At 46.0% G+C, this 15,935-nt stretch overlaps 2 long non-coding RNA genes across 2 annotated transcripts; one reads left to right on the top strand and one right to left on the bottom strand.

Moving 5' to 3' along the window:
• Positions 1-1,838: 1,838 nt before the first annotated feature.
• Gm11211 (predicted gene 11211) lies at positions 1,839-6,077 on the top strand. Its single transcript, NR_166522.1, has 3 exons — positions 1,839-1,942; positions 4,983-5,181; positions 5,805-6,077. It is a non-coding gene; the product is annotated as a predicted gene 11211 (long non-coding RNA).
• Gm11210 (predicted gene 11210) lies at positions 3,118-6,099 on the bottom strand. Its single transcript, NR_168135.1, has 3 exons — positions 5,519-6,099; positions 4,362-4,472; positions 3,118-3,733 (listed from the first exon to the last, which is right to left on the bottom strand). It is a non-coding gene; the product is annotated as a predicted gene 11210 (long non-coding RNA).
• Positions 6,100-15,935: the final 9,836 nt, after the last annotated feature.

Here is a 15,935-nt window from a genome sequence, read left to right as displayed (position 1 = left end):
AAGATGAGAAAGTTCTATCAACTAGTTGCACAACAGCAGGGCTATACTTAGAACCACTGAACTCAGTGTTAAAATGGTTAGGACAGCTTTTAGAAATTTCTCAAATTTCATCTTTTGAGTGTGTGCAATTTATGGTATGCCAATTAAATCTCAATAAAATCTTTTGTTTGGGTTTTGTGAGTCCTTTTTTAAAATTCTTCAGAAAACCGGTGGTTCCCAAACTTGAATTTTTCTGGGAATCTTTTTTTTTTTAAATCCCCAAACCCAAGCCACACCCATTAAACCACTAACTGGAGGCAGAAAAGAGGCCAGGGGAGGTGAACCAGGTGCACATGTGTGAATCTGGCCCCAAGAAATGATGGCCTCAGCTGGGTCTGCTGTTTCTTGTCAAGAGTCAGTGTAGGTGGTGAACAATAAAATGTGCAAGGATGCTACCAGCATTATTGTTGTTATTATTATTTCTTGAGGACCCCAGGCTGACCTGGGGCCTAGACAGGGAGCAGAGGGAGGAAGGGGGGGGGGGGGCATTCTGACAAAGGCAGGGGAGGCAGGGGAGGACCAGGGCTGAAGCAAGGGAAGATACAGTTCGAGGGTAACACACCACTACAATGACCAGGAGCCCTTGCCTCAAGGCCTGCCCCACGCAGCTGGCACACTTAGAGGTTCTAACAAGCCGGGACCCACTCAGACGGGTGGAAGAACTATGAAGTAACATGGAAGCCAGCAAGCACACATTAGGGCTGGCTTGCTACTGGGTAGGGGGGAACTTTCAGTTTTCCAGGGCTCCTCAATCACCCACTGAAAGCCCCTCTGGGCTCTCTGGTCTGAAGCCATTGCAGTCTGTTACATGCATTTACCTCCATCCTCCGGATATCTGCCCTAATGCTTGCTCCCGTGAGTGGGGGCTGGGCTCCTAATAAAGTCAGGGCCAGATAGGAAGACCCATTGACAGCATACCGAAGCCTTGCCAGAAGGTATAGATCCTTTAAGGTACTCATCTACCAAGCTAGGGCCTCTAACACAGCGAGCCCCTTCCTCATACAAATGACCCTAGTGTTCAAGCCCCTTCCATGGGTCCCACTCACCTGTCTAAAATACATCTCACCCAACTGCAAGGTCTCGTTCTATCTCCCCAGACGATCTCTGTAACCCCCACCCCGATTTGCTGTCTGTTCTGGTCACCCCAAAATACTTCCTGTCCCCATCTTAAAGGCGATCCCAAGGTCACCGGCTCCGGGAAGCCCTCCAGCTCCCCACATCACAAACAGCCTCCTCCTGGCCACTAGAGGACGCTGCTGCTGTCGGTCAGGCTGGCTCTGGGTATAGCCAGGAAGCAGAGTTCAAGCCATACTTCTTACTTCATCATCTATGATAGAATTGAGAAAAGAAAACGAGTGGCTTCAGTGCCCAGGACTAGAAAACAGGGACAGTTTGGTGTCCCTGGGGAGCCACTCCAGGCCAGAGGCACCTCAGCCGAGCCAGCGCTGGGACACGCGCCGATCTGCCTTCAGAGCCTGTTTTTGTTTTCCATCTCCCCAGGCGAAGGCTGCGGGGGTGTTTGGAGCCACAGCTGTTTTTTATTGCATTGAGGCTCAAAAAAGCCCTGAGCATATTTTTAGAGAGAAGGGGGGAAAAGGAATATTTTCTTTCCTGGCCCAAGAGGAGGGCTTGCTCCAATTTTGCATCTGCTTGCCCTGCTGGGTGGAGCTGGCAGGGAAGTCTCCAAAGGGGACTCCAGGAGAGGGCCGAGTGGATGAGCTCATGGGCTGGCTGAGCTACAGACATCATGCCTACAGCCCCCAACGCGCAGATGCACACACATGCGCAGTGGAGGCAAGGAACCCATGTGCTGGATTAAAGATGGTGGAGGAGCTGGAAGGACGTGGGGCACTAGGGTCTCAAGCCCCCAGTGTCACCGGAAAAAAAACGTGACTGAAAAGGGGTATGTGAGTTTATTTTCTTGTTGCTGCGATAAACACACTCTGACAAAAGCAACTCAAGGGAGGAAAGATTTGTTTACTTGTTTATTTTAGCTCAAAACCCACCGCAGGAGAGTCAAGGCAGCAGAAGCCTAAGATGCTGGCCATATCCCATCAAAATTAGCAAGCAAAGAGAGCTGGATGCATATTAGTATTTAGCACACTGTATGTACTTTATACAGTCCAGGATCCCTGACTAGGGAATGGTCCCATCCACATTAAAGGTGGGTCTTTCTTTTTGAAGACTTTCCTTTTTATTATTTTAAATTATATGTATGGTCTGTGTGTGTATGTGTGAGCACAGGTCTCTGTAGAAGCCAGAGGGCATCAGATCCCATAGAACTGGAGTTAGAGACAGTTGTGAACCAGCAGACATGGATATGTGCTGGGAACTCAGCTTGAGTCCTAGGCAAGAACCGTATGTACTCTTAAACACTGAGCCTCCAAATAGACTTCCCACATCATTTAACACAATTAAGATAATCCCCACAATCAGTTGATTCCAGATTCTGTCAAGTGACAGTTCACTTCAGCCATCAAGCATAGACACTCTGTGTCTACAGCTAGGATTCTGGTTATTCCATACTCCCTCTGGGTGCCTGGATCTATCTGATCACACAAGTTGGGATGGTAATAAAAGATACACAGCTGCTTATCCATCTTCCCAGGAGTGCACAGCTGGTTCTTAGTCATCCGAAGATGCTACTGGGGTGAATGAAATCCCAGCTCCTTACAAGCTTCACTGAACTCTCTAGAGTTTTTGTTGAAATGTAATTGCTCAATCAAAAGGAGCTAATTGCATTGGTGGTCTGCAAGTGTGTTTGTTCATGCCTCTCTGTGTGTGTGTGTGTGTGTGTGTGTGTGTGTGTGTGTGTGTGTGTGCTCGCGCGCGCAGTGGCTTGTTTCTGTGGGTCCTGTGTATACATGTAGCATGGGTACTGTTACAGATGTCTGGTGTTTGGGCACAGTATTATGTCTTCAGTGTGTGTCATGTGGCTCTTGTAGAGGAATTTTAATCCAGTAACATGGCTGCTCTGGCAAGGGTTCACATCCAAAGACCTTCTAGGTCTGTGTGATCCAGCTGGAATGCAGACAAACCACACACCTTTAATCCCTCTGGCTGGAATACAGACACAACTTTAGTACACACCTTTAATCCTAAAGTGACAAATCAGAGAAAGATTTTGACAGAATGAGCCAAATAGGATATGCCCAACTCTCACAAGACAGGCAGCAAAGAGAGGCTACCTAAGAGGAATACACAATGTCAGGAGGGGAGGACAGTTCAGTGAGTGTCATTCAGTTGAGTTCAGTTTGGTGCAGTTTGGTGCAGTTTGGTGCAGTTTAGCTGAACGCAGTTGAGTTCACTTGACTTTGGGCAGTCAGTGTGGTCAGTGCTGCTCAGTTCATGGAATTCAGAGGCAGTTTTTTTGTAGGTTTAGAACTATTTTAAAACCTACTTTATTTAGGGTTCTTTAATGATTCAACCTCCTTTCTAACCCACTAACCAGAGGTAGGGAAAAAAAAGGTTAATAGGAAAAGGGGTTTGTGGAGCCTCTTAGAAGTAGTTCCTTGGGACGATTCCACTCTTCGTTGTCAGGAAGAGTCCAGTTCAATAGCAAACACCAAACATGAATCAGTAGCGGGCGCAGGATCCAACAGAAACAGCAAGGCTCCCGCCAAATTGGCATGAGTCAGTGGAAGCAACCAAAATCAGCCAGAATACCACTAGAAGTTTGATGGTGTGTTTCTCTCTACAAAGTGAAGACCAACAAAGACCAGCAAAGACCAGTGAAAACCAGAGAAGCAATGTATGTTGTAGCACCCTCTCACTGTTTGCGGGGTTCCATTTATATTCTTTCTAAGCATCATGTGCCCTCTTAAGTATCGGTTTTCAGAAAAAAGTCATGTACCCTCTCACAAGACAGCTTCCAGAAAAGCATCACATGACACAACTGAGCTGTTAAAGAAACCAGAGATTTCCACTTCAGTGCTTTCTAAGCAGAGCAATTCAGTGAGAAGCTGAAAGAAGACAGTTTGAATCCGTCAACTTGGAGAGGTGTTTTAAGCTAGAACAGCTGAGTTGAGCCAGCCAGCCAGAGTTCAGAAAGAACCAGAAAGGGTGAGTTTATTCAGCAGTAAGCCTAAGAGATGACAGGTTACATCTGGCAAATAAAAGTTACTTTTATAGGATCTGATGCTCAGGCTCCAAATAATGTAACTGGGTCCATTCTGGGTACCAGCCAGAGCTCGACTGAAATTGAGGCTACAGTCCTCACCTCTCCCGACCCCATCTTTTCCGTATCTTTCTTAGATGGATAGCATGACAAGTAGAGACTGATGAAAAGTAAGTCGTGTTTCAAAACTCTGCTCCTCACTTACCTTGCCCCAAGTCATAAGATTCTGGCCTCTGGTGACACCCCAAAATCCCACAGCTCAGACAGCAGCAGGCAATACAGCTATGGTTGGACTGGCCTCCAAAGTACCTCAGTGCTGAAAGGGGAGGGGACAGCAAGAAAATCTGTGACAACAAAGACACCATGGCAATCCCAGCAACCACCACTGCAGCCCAGCAAAGGCTCCCAGAGCTGCCTCTGGAGGCCTCTGTGAACATGACCTAGTTCCCTCTCCCACCCGTCCATCAGGAGGTATCATCGACCTGCTTTGTTGGAGGAGAAAAGAGGCTCAGAGAGGAAAGAGAAGGGAAGGCAGACCCCTGGCAGCCACCAGGACCCAAGAGGACAGCCTGGAGCCAAGAGAAGGCTTTTCTACATTTTGAGATTGAGTCAAAGAAGTTGGGGGCAGTCAGCAGGTGTGTAGTGGTGTAGCTCCATGGAGGGGCATGGACTCTGTGGTGCAGCTGTGAACAGACTGAAGAGGAGGTGGGAAGTGATGTCGCTGAGCACACCAGACTATGGGGCATCTCTCCTTGCCCTTTCTCCATCTTTCCCAGACAGCTAGCAGACCTGACACCTGTTCCCCGCTCTCCCCTTGTTCTTCCAGAGATCCACCTCCAACCTCTTGGAAACTGATGCAGCTCAGCTGGAGACCACCAGACCTTCACGGGAGCTGGGCATTGAGGGTGAAAAAGGGATCCAGATTTAACACTTCCCCAGCCCTCCTCGCACCCAGAGCCTCAGTCCCTCTTCTGTAAAGTGGAGGTTTCAACTTGCCCCCTCTAGGGCTGGTTAGAGGATTTTGGGTGAGTATGTAGAGTAGCTGGCACATGGGCCTGGCACAAGAGAGGCACTTGATCGATATGTGTCCTGTTCCTGTCCCCAGCTGCCCTGGGTAGCCACGAGTTATAAGCTAGGCTTGACTGATTCAAAGGTCAGGCTTCTCTAGGTCCCAGCAGAAGCTTAGAAACAAAGAGCAGTTCTTGGAAAGTCACTATCCAATGCTTCTACGAATAGGAGGCCACGAGGCCAGTGCCACGTGGCATCAGACCTCACTAGGACTATGGCAACCTCCCCTACCCTCCCACTGGTATCCTTGGCACTGTGGTCCAGCCCACACTGCTCTCAACACTAAGAACTCACCAAATACCAGCTCCTTGGTCTCTCTCCCTGGAGCAGTGTCACCTGGCCCTTTCCTCTCAGAGCCCTCAGGCTCCTCTCACAGGAGTAAAGTCCTTGGTCTTCAGCTGGATATTCCGGTGCCCCTCTGTGTGACCAGCACCGGCTTCCAATAGATGCATACATCTTCCCCATCCACCCCTGCTCCACATGCCTGCTGCAGCCTGCAGGAAGAGCTTCGTTAGTGTCTGGGGACACTTAGCATAATGTCACCTGAAGTCTTCAGTAGCACCTGCCTTCTTCCTCACAGGGTCCCTGAATGACATCCCCCTCTGCTGGCAATCTGTGACTTGTCCTTCAAGACTTCTCTAGTTGGCACCTCTCCCAAGAAGCTTTTCCTGATGCTTGCCTCTCCAGAACATCGTGGTCATCTTCCATGGGAACTGCCTAGTGTCCCCAGTTCTTTCTGTCACTGCTAACCTGTAGAGGTATGATGGCTAGAGTCCCATCCCACTGGCCTGGCATGGTCTGCCCTCCACCCCAGTAGTTCCTTGGTGTCCATGCTTCAGTCTGTCTTGCTAACAGTGCCAGCCACTGCTCCCTGCCCCAGGCATGCTCTGGGTTCACCCCACATCCTACACCACCCTAAAGGCCTTAGCCCAGGCTTCATTTGGGTGGCAAAGTTTCCTGTAGTTTATAAAGCTAGAAAAAGTACACACCAACCCTGAGCACAAGACAGCTGACATCCCAAGGTCAGACCAGGACACCCAGAGGAATTTGTCAGCTATCGCTAAGCCCAGACCATCTCTACACGGTTGAAGAGGAGAACCTGGCCTCAAGGAAAGTTCTGGATGCTCTCTGTCTCCTGTCTCAGTGTCCTATCATGCTACTTATGTTAAAATCCCCAGTGCTGTTCAGAATTTTGGCTAGAGAGTGAAGGAGCCTGGCAGCCTCCTCTGTGTACCTTGTAGCAGGTGAGGAGCGCTCCTGTTGCTATCCTGTTCAGTAAATTTAAGGCTAGATGCAGACAAAGGTGGTAACAGACATGGTGTTCCTCCATCACTGTGGTACTCCTGCTGGTGAGCACAACTCACCCATAGCCTTACCAGAAAGCTCCACCACTTACATTACTGCTGCTAATGGAAAAGCAAGCAACTGTCTGAGGCACTTAATGGAGTCAGAACCATTATGGAGGAGATACTATGATCTGTGTCATCCCAGGAAAGCCTAAGAGGGAAGTCTCTACGGTGTCCAGAGGACTAGGAAAGGCCTGGGGCAAAATCTTGACTCTTCTTTTTGGTTATAGTGTGTTGTAGATCTTGAGGCCCTAGGGCCTCACTGTCCACATCTGTGCCACAGTAATAGACATGTGGAGACTTGTGGGCTGAGCACAGACCCCAGAAAGGGCCCTGGGAATGGTGGCAGGGCCTCTGCAGCAGCCTGGCCTTCCGTGTCACTCAGCGGCCAGCACCTGGCTCTACAGGAGGCCTGGAGGAACTGGGGTAGTGGTCCTTCCTGTGGGTGGGAACTGGGGGGCCTCTGCCCAGCATAGCCAGACCTGCTCCTGCTCTCATAGTTGCTGCTTTCCCCTCAGGCCTCACAAGCCCAGCTGAAGCTCAAAGGCTCATTGTTCTCCACGCCCAGACCCTAAACAAGCTAGGTCTTCCCTGCTGGGAACCAGTGAGCTAAAAATAGCCCAGGAGTGCTTGGGTCCAGCAACTTATCTGGCTTCTGAGGTCAAAAGGTGCCTGAGCTCTTCCTGTCCGCCACTCTGGTGAAGCCTGGCTTGGTCAGCTTTCAGGTCAGCCTGACCTGGGAGCCCAAACGCACATCACAAAGTGCCCAATGGAAAATCCAAAGTTGGCTCCAGTTCCTGACGATTAGAACCTGGTGGCATGTCCACAGCCTGGTGGAGTTCAGAGTTCAGAGGTAAGCTGGCTCAACTTGGCAAGGGTTGGGAGGAAGGGCCTGCAAAACCAGGATGGTACAGCTAGGGGAGGAAGGCATCTCTCTCAAGGGGCAGGATAGCAGAGGCCATGGAGTGAAGAGTGGGCCTCGCTGCCTCAGGATCCACCTACGGCAGGGGAGAGTTGGGGAACAGCTCAGGCTCTTTTTTAGAGGGCCCTTGCCTCACACATCTTCCCAGGGGGTACTCCAAAACCTTGATGTGGATACTGAAAGCTGGGGAGAGTGAAGGTCTTTAGCATGTCTTTTCAGGCCTCAGGAGGGGCTAAAGTCCACTTGTCGGATGGGAATGTCAAAGACAGCAAAAATAAAAAAATAAATAAATAAAATATATATATACGCACACACACACATATATATGTATATCCTTCACACACACACATATATATGTATATCCTTCAGCACATACACCATTAACACACATATAAATATATATGTGTGTGTGTGTGTGTGTGTGTGTGTGTGTGTGTGTGTGTGTGTGTGTGTGTATACCCTTCAGCACATATACAATTAACAGTTTATCCCAGGGATGTCAGGGTGTTTTGATAGGAGACTCCATCAGTGGAAATGATCACACAGGCTGAAGAAGAAAAGTCACATGAATGTGTCAATTGGTGTAAAAAACCAACCAGCCAAACAAACAAACAAGCAAACACAAACATTCAGAGGGGCCAGAGAGATGGCTCAGTGGTTAGGAGCACTTGCTGCTCTTCCAGAAGGCCTGGGTTTGACTCCCAGCACCCACATGGTGGCTCACAACCATCTTTGAACCTCCAGTTCTAGGGCATTGAACACCCTCTTCTGGCCTTTGTTGAGCCTAGATTTGAATGAGAATGGTTCCCACAGGCTTGTCTATTTGAATACTTGCCCAGGTGATGGGACTGTTTGAGAAGGATCAGGAAGTGTAATCTGGTTGGAAGAGGTGTGTCATTGTGGGAAGGGATTAGAGGTTTCATTCCCAGCTGGCTCTCTTTCTCTGCTTTGTGCCTGTGAACCAGGATATTTAAGCTCTCAGCTATTGCTCCCATACCATGCTCCCATGGCCTGCCTGCCACCACACTGTGATGATCACAGACTCTGGTTCTTTGAAACCATGAGCACCAATCAGTAAGTGTCTTCTTTTATAAGTTATCTTGGTCGTGGTGTCTCATCACAGCAATAGAAAGGTAAGAAAGACACATATAAAATCAAGTTATGGAAAAAATTAAAGCATTGAAGGAGATTGCTCAGAGACTAGAGTGCCTGCCACACAGTTTGAAACCCTAGAACACAAACAAAGGCCAGATACAATGTTCTGCATCTAACACACCAACACAGTGTTTTGTGCACCAAACATCCCAGTACAGTGTTATGTACTTAACACCCTAGTATTATACACCTAACACCTTGGTGCTTCTATGTTGAGACAGGAGGTAGAGACAGAGGAATCCATCAAAACTCAAGGATCAGCTAGCCTGAAACTTACAGTGCCAAACAAGAGACCTTGCCTCAAACAAGTGGAATGTGAGGACTGTCGTCTGACTTCCAAATGACCCTGCACTCACCTTCACACACGTGCACGTACATCAAATGCACACAGGCTTGCTCACACACATACACTTACATCAAATACACACAGGCTTGCTCACACACACTTGCATCAAATACACACAGGCTTGCTCACACACACTTGCATCAAATACACACAGGCTTGCTCACACACATACACTTACATCAAATACACACAGGCTTGCTTACACACACTTGCATCAAATACACACAGGCTTCCTCACACACATACACTTATATCAAATACACACAGGCTTGCTCTCACACACATACTCATGTACGTATACATGCATGATGTGTTTGTGCATTTGTATACACACGCAAACAGAGGCATGCACATGTACATACTTTGTGCGTGACTTTCCTAGCACAAAATAATCTCCGTGTAAACAATGATCATCTACAAGAGCTACAGTTGCTCTATTTAGTGGTGAAAGATTAGATAAGAGCTTGTGTTAACAAAGGCAGCCAGATCTGAAAGAAACAAGTTAAATTGTCTCTGTTTGCATGACTGTTTAGGAAAACCCAAAGCATCTGGAGGTTGGGGGGCTTCTAAAATATTTTTGTGGGTTTTTTTGGGGGGGAGGAAATGGGTGGGGTGTGTCCCACTTAGCTTTAGCTGTGGACTTCCCATGGCCCAGAATTATCTATGGGAGCCTAGACTGGGGGATTGCCTTGATCAGATTGGCCTGAGGACATGTCTTGGAGCATTTTCTTGATTTCAGATTGCTAAATGAGGGGGTTCAGCCCACTGTGGCTGGTGCCATCCCTAGACAGGTGGGCCTTGGTGGTACAAGAAAGGTCACTAAACCTGAGCTAAAAAGCAAGCCAGTAGACAGTATTCCTCCATGGACTTTGCCAGTTCTTGCTTCCAAGTTCCTGCCCTGAGTTCCTGCCTGAGTTCCTTGGATGTTGGATTATAAGCTATAAAATGAAATAAACTCTTTCCTCCCTAAGTCATGGTGTTTATTCACAGAAACAAAGAAAGCTGGGCTGAGTAAAAAAAGTAATAGAATGCCTATGGGATTTGCATGTGGAAAAGCCCCAGATGCTGACAGGCATAGAAGGAGTCTGACATAATGGAGAGACATACCATGCTCATGGAGTGAGGCATCCTCCACAGCACACAGACCAAATTGTAGTTCCCAAGCGATTACTACCAAGATCTCACAAGGGTTCTATGTATTAGACAAGAGCATCCCCCAGTTAGTAAGGCAACCAGAATGGCTAAACTAGTTTTACAAAAGAAAATAATTACCTAGCATGCATGAAGCCCTGAGTTTGGTCCCCAAGACTGCACATACTAAGCATGGGTGCATTCCTGCAATCTCAGATGGAGGCACAAAGGCTGGAACTTTGAGGTTATCCTCAGCTGTATAGTGAGTCCTAGATCAGCCTGGGCTATATGAAACTTTGTCTCAAAATAATGAATGAATGAATGAATGAATGGATGAATAGTTATAAAATGGCCCAGTCAGTAAAGCACAAGATAATCTCTTAAATGCTTACTACACGCTGGGGCACAAGTCCCTTCCGCTCGACTCGTGACTCGAGCCCCGGGCTACCTTGCCAGCAGAGTCTTGCCCAACACCCGCAAGGGTCCACACAGGACTCCCCACGGGACCCTAAGACCTCTGGTGAGTGGATCACAGTGCCTGCCCCAATCCAATCGCGCGGAACTCGAGACTGCGGTACATAGGGAAGCAGGCTACCCGGGCCTGATCTGGGGCACAAGTCCCTTCCGCTCGACTCGAGACTCGAGCCCCGGGCTACCTTGCCAGCAGAGTCTTGCCCAACACCCGCAAGGGTCCACACGGGACTCCCCACGGGACCCTAAGACCTCTGGTGAGTGGACCACAGTGCCTGCCCCAATCCAATCGCGCGGAACTCGAGACTGCGGTACATAGGGAAGCAGGCTACCCGGGCCTGATCTGGGGCACAAGTCCCTTCCGCTCGACTCGAGACTCGAGCCCCGGGCTACCTTGACAGCAGAGTCTTGCCCAACACCCGCAAGGGCCCACACGGGACTCCCCACGGGACCCTAAGACCTCTGGTGAGTGGAACACAGCGCCTACCCCAATCCAATCGCGCGGAACTTGAGACTGCGGTACATAGGGAAGCAGGCTACCCGGGCTTGATCTGGGGAACAAACCCCTTCCACTCCACTCGAGCCCCGGCTACCTTGCCAGCTGAGTCGCCTGACACCCGCAAGGGCCCACACAGGATTCCACACGTGATCCTAAGACCTCTAGTGAGTGGAACACAACTCCTGCCAGGAGTCTGGTTCGAACACCAGATATCTGGGTACCTGCCTTGCAAGAAGAGAGCTTGCCTGCAGAGAATACTCTGCCCACTGAAACTAAGGAGAGTGCTACCCTCCAGGTCTGCTCATAGAGGCTAACAGAGTCACCTGAAGAACAAGCTCTTAACAGTGACAACTAAAACAGCTAGCTTCAGAGATTACCAGATGGCGAAAGGCAAACGTAAGAATCCTACTAACAGAAATCAAGACCACTCACCATCATCAGAACGCAGCACTCCCACCCCACCTAGTCCTGGGCACCCCAACACAACCGAAAATCTAGACCCAGATTTAAAAACATTTCTCATGATGATGATAGAGGACATCAAGAAGGACTTTCATAAGTCACTTAAAGATTTACAGGAGAGCACTGCTAAAGAGTTACAGGCTCTTAAAGAAAAGCAGGAAAACACAGCCAAACAGGTGATGGAAATGAACAAAACCATACTAGAGCTAAAAGGGGAAGTAGACACAATAAAGAAAACCCAAAGCGAGGCAACGCTGGAGATAGAAACCCTAGGAAAGAGATCTGGAACCATAGATGCGAGCATCAGCAACAGAATACAAGAAATGGAAGAGAGAATCTCAGGTGCAGAAGATTCCATAGAGAACATCGACACAACAGTCAAAGAAAATACAAAATGCAAAAGGATCCTAACTCAAAACATCCAGGTAATCCAGGACACAATGAGAAGACCAAACCTACGGATAATAGGAATTGATGAGAATGAAGATTTTCAACTTAAAGGGCCAGCTAATATCTTCAACAAAATAATAGAAGAAAACTTCCCAAACATAAAAAAAGAGATGCCCATGATCATACAAGAAGCATACAGAACTCCAAATAGACTGGACCAGAAAAGAAATTCCTCCCGACACATAATAATCAGAACAACAAATGCACTAAATAAAGATAGAATATTAAAAGCAGTAAGGGAGAAAGGTCAAGTAACATATAAAGGAAGGCCTATCAGAATTACACCAGACTTTTCACCAGAGACTATGAAAGCCAGAAGAGCCTGGACAGATGTTATACAGACACTAAGAGAACACAAATGCCAGCCCAGGCTACTATACCCGGCCAAACTCTCAATTACCATAGATGGAGAAACCAAAGTATTCCACGACAAAACCAAGTTCACACAATATCTTTCCACGAATCCAGCCCTTCAAAGGATAATAACAGAAAAGAAGCAATACAAGGACGGAAATCACGCCCTAGAACAACCAAGAAAGTAATCATTCAACAAACCAAAAAGAAGACAGCCACAAGAACAGAATGCCAACTCTAACAACAAAAATAAAAGGGAGCAACAATTACTTTTCCTTAATATCTCTTAATATCAATGGACTCAATTCCCCAATAAAAAGACATAGACTAACAGACTGGCTACACAAACAGGACCCAACATTCTGCTGCTTACAGGAAACCCATCTCAGGGAAAAAGACAGACACTACCTCAGAGTGAAAGGCTGGAAAACAATTTTCCAAGCAAATGGACTGAAGAAACAAGCTGGAGTAGCCATTTTAATATCGGATAAAATCGACTTCCAACCCAAAGTTATCAAAAAAGACAAGGAGGGACACTTCATACTCATCAAAGGTAAAATCCTCCAAGAGGAACTCTCAATTCTGAATATCTACGCACCAAATGCAAGGGCAGCCACATTCATTAGAGACACTTTAGTAAAGCTCAAAGCATACATTGCACCTCACACAATAATAGTGGGAGACTTCAACACACCACTTTCTTCAAAGGACAGATCGTGGAAACAGAAACTAAACAGGGACACAGTGAAACTAACAGAAGTTATGAAACAAATGGACCTGACAGATATCTACAGAACATTTTATCCTAAAACAAAAGGATATACCTTCTTCTCAGCACCTCACGGGACCTTCTCCAAAATTGACCATATAATTGGTCACAAAACAGGCCTCAATAGATACAAAAATATTGAAATTGTCCCATGTATCCTATCAGACCACCATGGCCTAAGACTGATCTTCAATAACAACATAAATAATGGAAAGCCAACATTCACGTGGAAACTGAATAACACTCTTCTCAATGATACCTTGGTCAAGGAAGGAATAAAGAAAGAAATTAAAGACTTTTTAGAGTTTAATGAAAATGAAGCCACAACGTACCCAAACCTATGGGACACAATGAAAGCATTTCTAAGAGGGAAACTCATAGCGCTGAGTGCCTCCAAGAAGAAACGGGAGACAGCACATACTAGCAGCTTGACAACACATCTAAAAGCCCTAGAAAAAAAGGAAGCAAATTCACCCAAGAGGAGTAGACGGCAGGAAATAATCAAACTCAGGGGTGAAATCAACCAAGTGGAAACAAGAAGAACTATTCAAAGAATTAACCAAACGAGGAGTTGGTTCTTTGAGAAAATCAACAAGATAGATAAACCCTTAGCTAGACTCACTAAAGGGCACAGGGACAAAATCCTAATTAACAAAATCAGAAATGAAAAGGGAGACATAACAACAGATCCTGAAGAAATCCAAAACACCATCAGATCCTTCTACAAAAGGCTATACTCAACAAAACTGGAAAACCTGGACGAAATGGACAAATTTCTGGACAGATACCAGGTACCAAAGTTGAATCAGGATCAAGTTGACCATCTAAACAGTCCCATATCACCTAAAGAAATAGAAGCAGTTATTAATAGTCTCCCAACCAAAAAAAAAGCCCAGGACCAGATGGGTTTAGTGCAGAGTTCTATCAGACCTTCAAAGAAGATCTAATTCCAATTCTGCACAAACTATTTCACAAAATAGAAGTAGAAGGTACTCTACCCAACTCATTTTATGAAGCCACTATTACTCTGATACCTAAACCACAGAAAGATCCAACAAAGATTGAGAACTTCAGACCAATTTCTCTTATGAATATCGATGCAAAAATCCTCAATAAAATTCTCGCTAACCGAATCCAAGAACACATTAAAGCAATCATCCATCCTGACCAAGTAGGTTTTATTCCAGGGATGCAGGGATGGTTTAATATACGAAAATCCATCAATGTAATCCATTATATAAACAAACTCAAAGACAAAAACCACATGATCATCTCGTTAGATGCAGAAAAAGCATTTGACAAGATCCAACACCCATTCATGATAAAAGTTTTGGAAAGATCAGAAATTCAAGGCCCATACCTAAACATGATAAAAGCAATCTACAGCAAACCAGTAGCCAACATCAAAGTAAATGGAGAGAAGCTGGAAGCAATCCCACTAAAATCAGGGACTAGACAAGGCTGCCCACTTTCTCCCTACCTTTTCAACATAGTACTTGAAGTATTAGCCAGAGCAATTCGACAACAAAAGGAGATCAAGGGGATACAAATTGGAAAAGAGGAAGTCAAAATATCACTTTTTGCAGATGATATGATAGTATATATAAGTGACCCTAAAAATTCTACCAGAGAACTCCTAAACCTGATAAACAGCTTCGGTGAAGTAGCTGGATATAAAATAAACTCAAACAAGTCAATGGCCTTTCTCTATACAAAGAATAAACAGGCTGAGAAAGAAATTAGGGAAACAACACCCTTCTCAATAGTCACAAATAATATAAAATATCTTGGCGTGACTCTAACTAAGGAGGTGAAAGATCTGTATGATAAAAACTTCAAATCTCTGAAGAAAGAAATTAAAGAAGATCTCAGAAGATGGAAAGATCTCCCATGCTCATGGATTGGCAGGATCAACATTGTAAAAATGGCTATCTTGCCAAAAGCAATCTACAGATTCAATGCAATCCCCATCAAAATTCCAACTCAATTCTTCAACGAATTGGAAGGAGCAATTTGCAAATTTGTCTGGAATAACAAAAAACCTAGGATAGCAAAAAGTCTTCTCAAGGATAAAAGAACTTCTGGCGGAATCACCATGCCAGACCTAAAGCTTTACTACAGAGCAATTGTGATAAAAACTGCATGGTACTGGTATAGAGACAGACAAGTAGACCAATGGAATAGAATTGAAGATCCAGAAATGAACCCACACACCTATGGTCACTTGATCTTCGACAAGGGAGCTAAAACCATCCAGTGGAAGAAAGACAGCATTTTCAACAATTGGTGCTGGCACAACTGGTTGTTATCGTGTAGAAGAATGCGAATCGATCCATACTTATCTCCTTGTACTAAGGTCAAATCTAAGTGGATCAAGGAACTTCACATAAAACCAGAGACACTGAAACTTATAGAGGAGAAAGTGGGGAAAAGCCTTGAAGATATGGGCACAGGGGAAAAATTCCTGAACAGAACAGCAATGGCTTGTGCTGTAAGATCGAGAATCGACAAATGGGACCTAATGAAACTCCAAAGTTTCTGCAAGGCAAAAGACACCGTCAATAAGACAAAAAGACCACCAACAGATTGGGAAAGGATCTTTACCTATCCTAAATCAGATAGGGGACTAATATCCAACATATATAAAGAACTCAAGAAGGTGGACTTCAGAAAATCAAATAACCCCATTAAAAAATGGGGCTCAGAACTGAACAAAGAATTCTCACCTGAGGAATACCGAATGACAGAGAAGCACTTGAAAAAATGTTCAACATCCTTAATCATCAGGGAAATGCAAATCAAAACA

This window comes from Mus musculus, chromosome 4 (assembly GCF_000001635.26).
Source record: "Mus musculus strain C57BL/6J chromosome 4, GRCm38.p6 C57BL/6J".
NCBI lineage: Eukaryota > Metazoa > Chordata > Mammalia > Rodentia > Muridae > Mus > Mus musculus.
The sequence above is the reverse complement of the archived record's forward strand: the minus strand, read 5'-3'. Positions and strand labels throughout refer to the sequence as shown.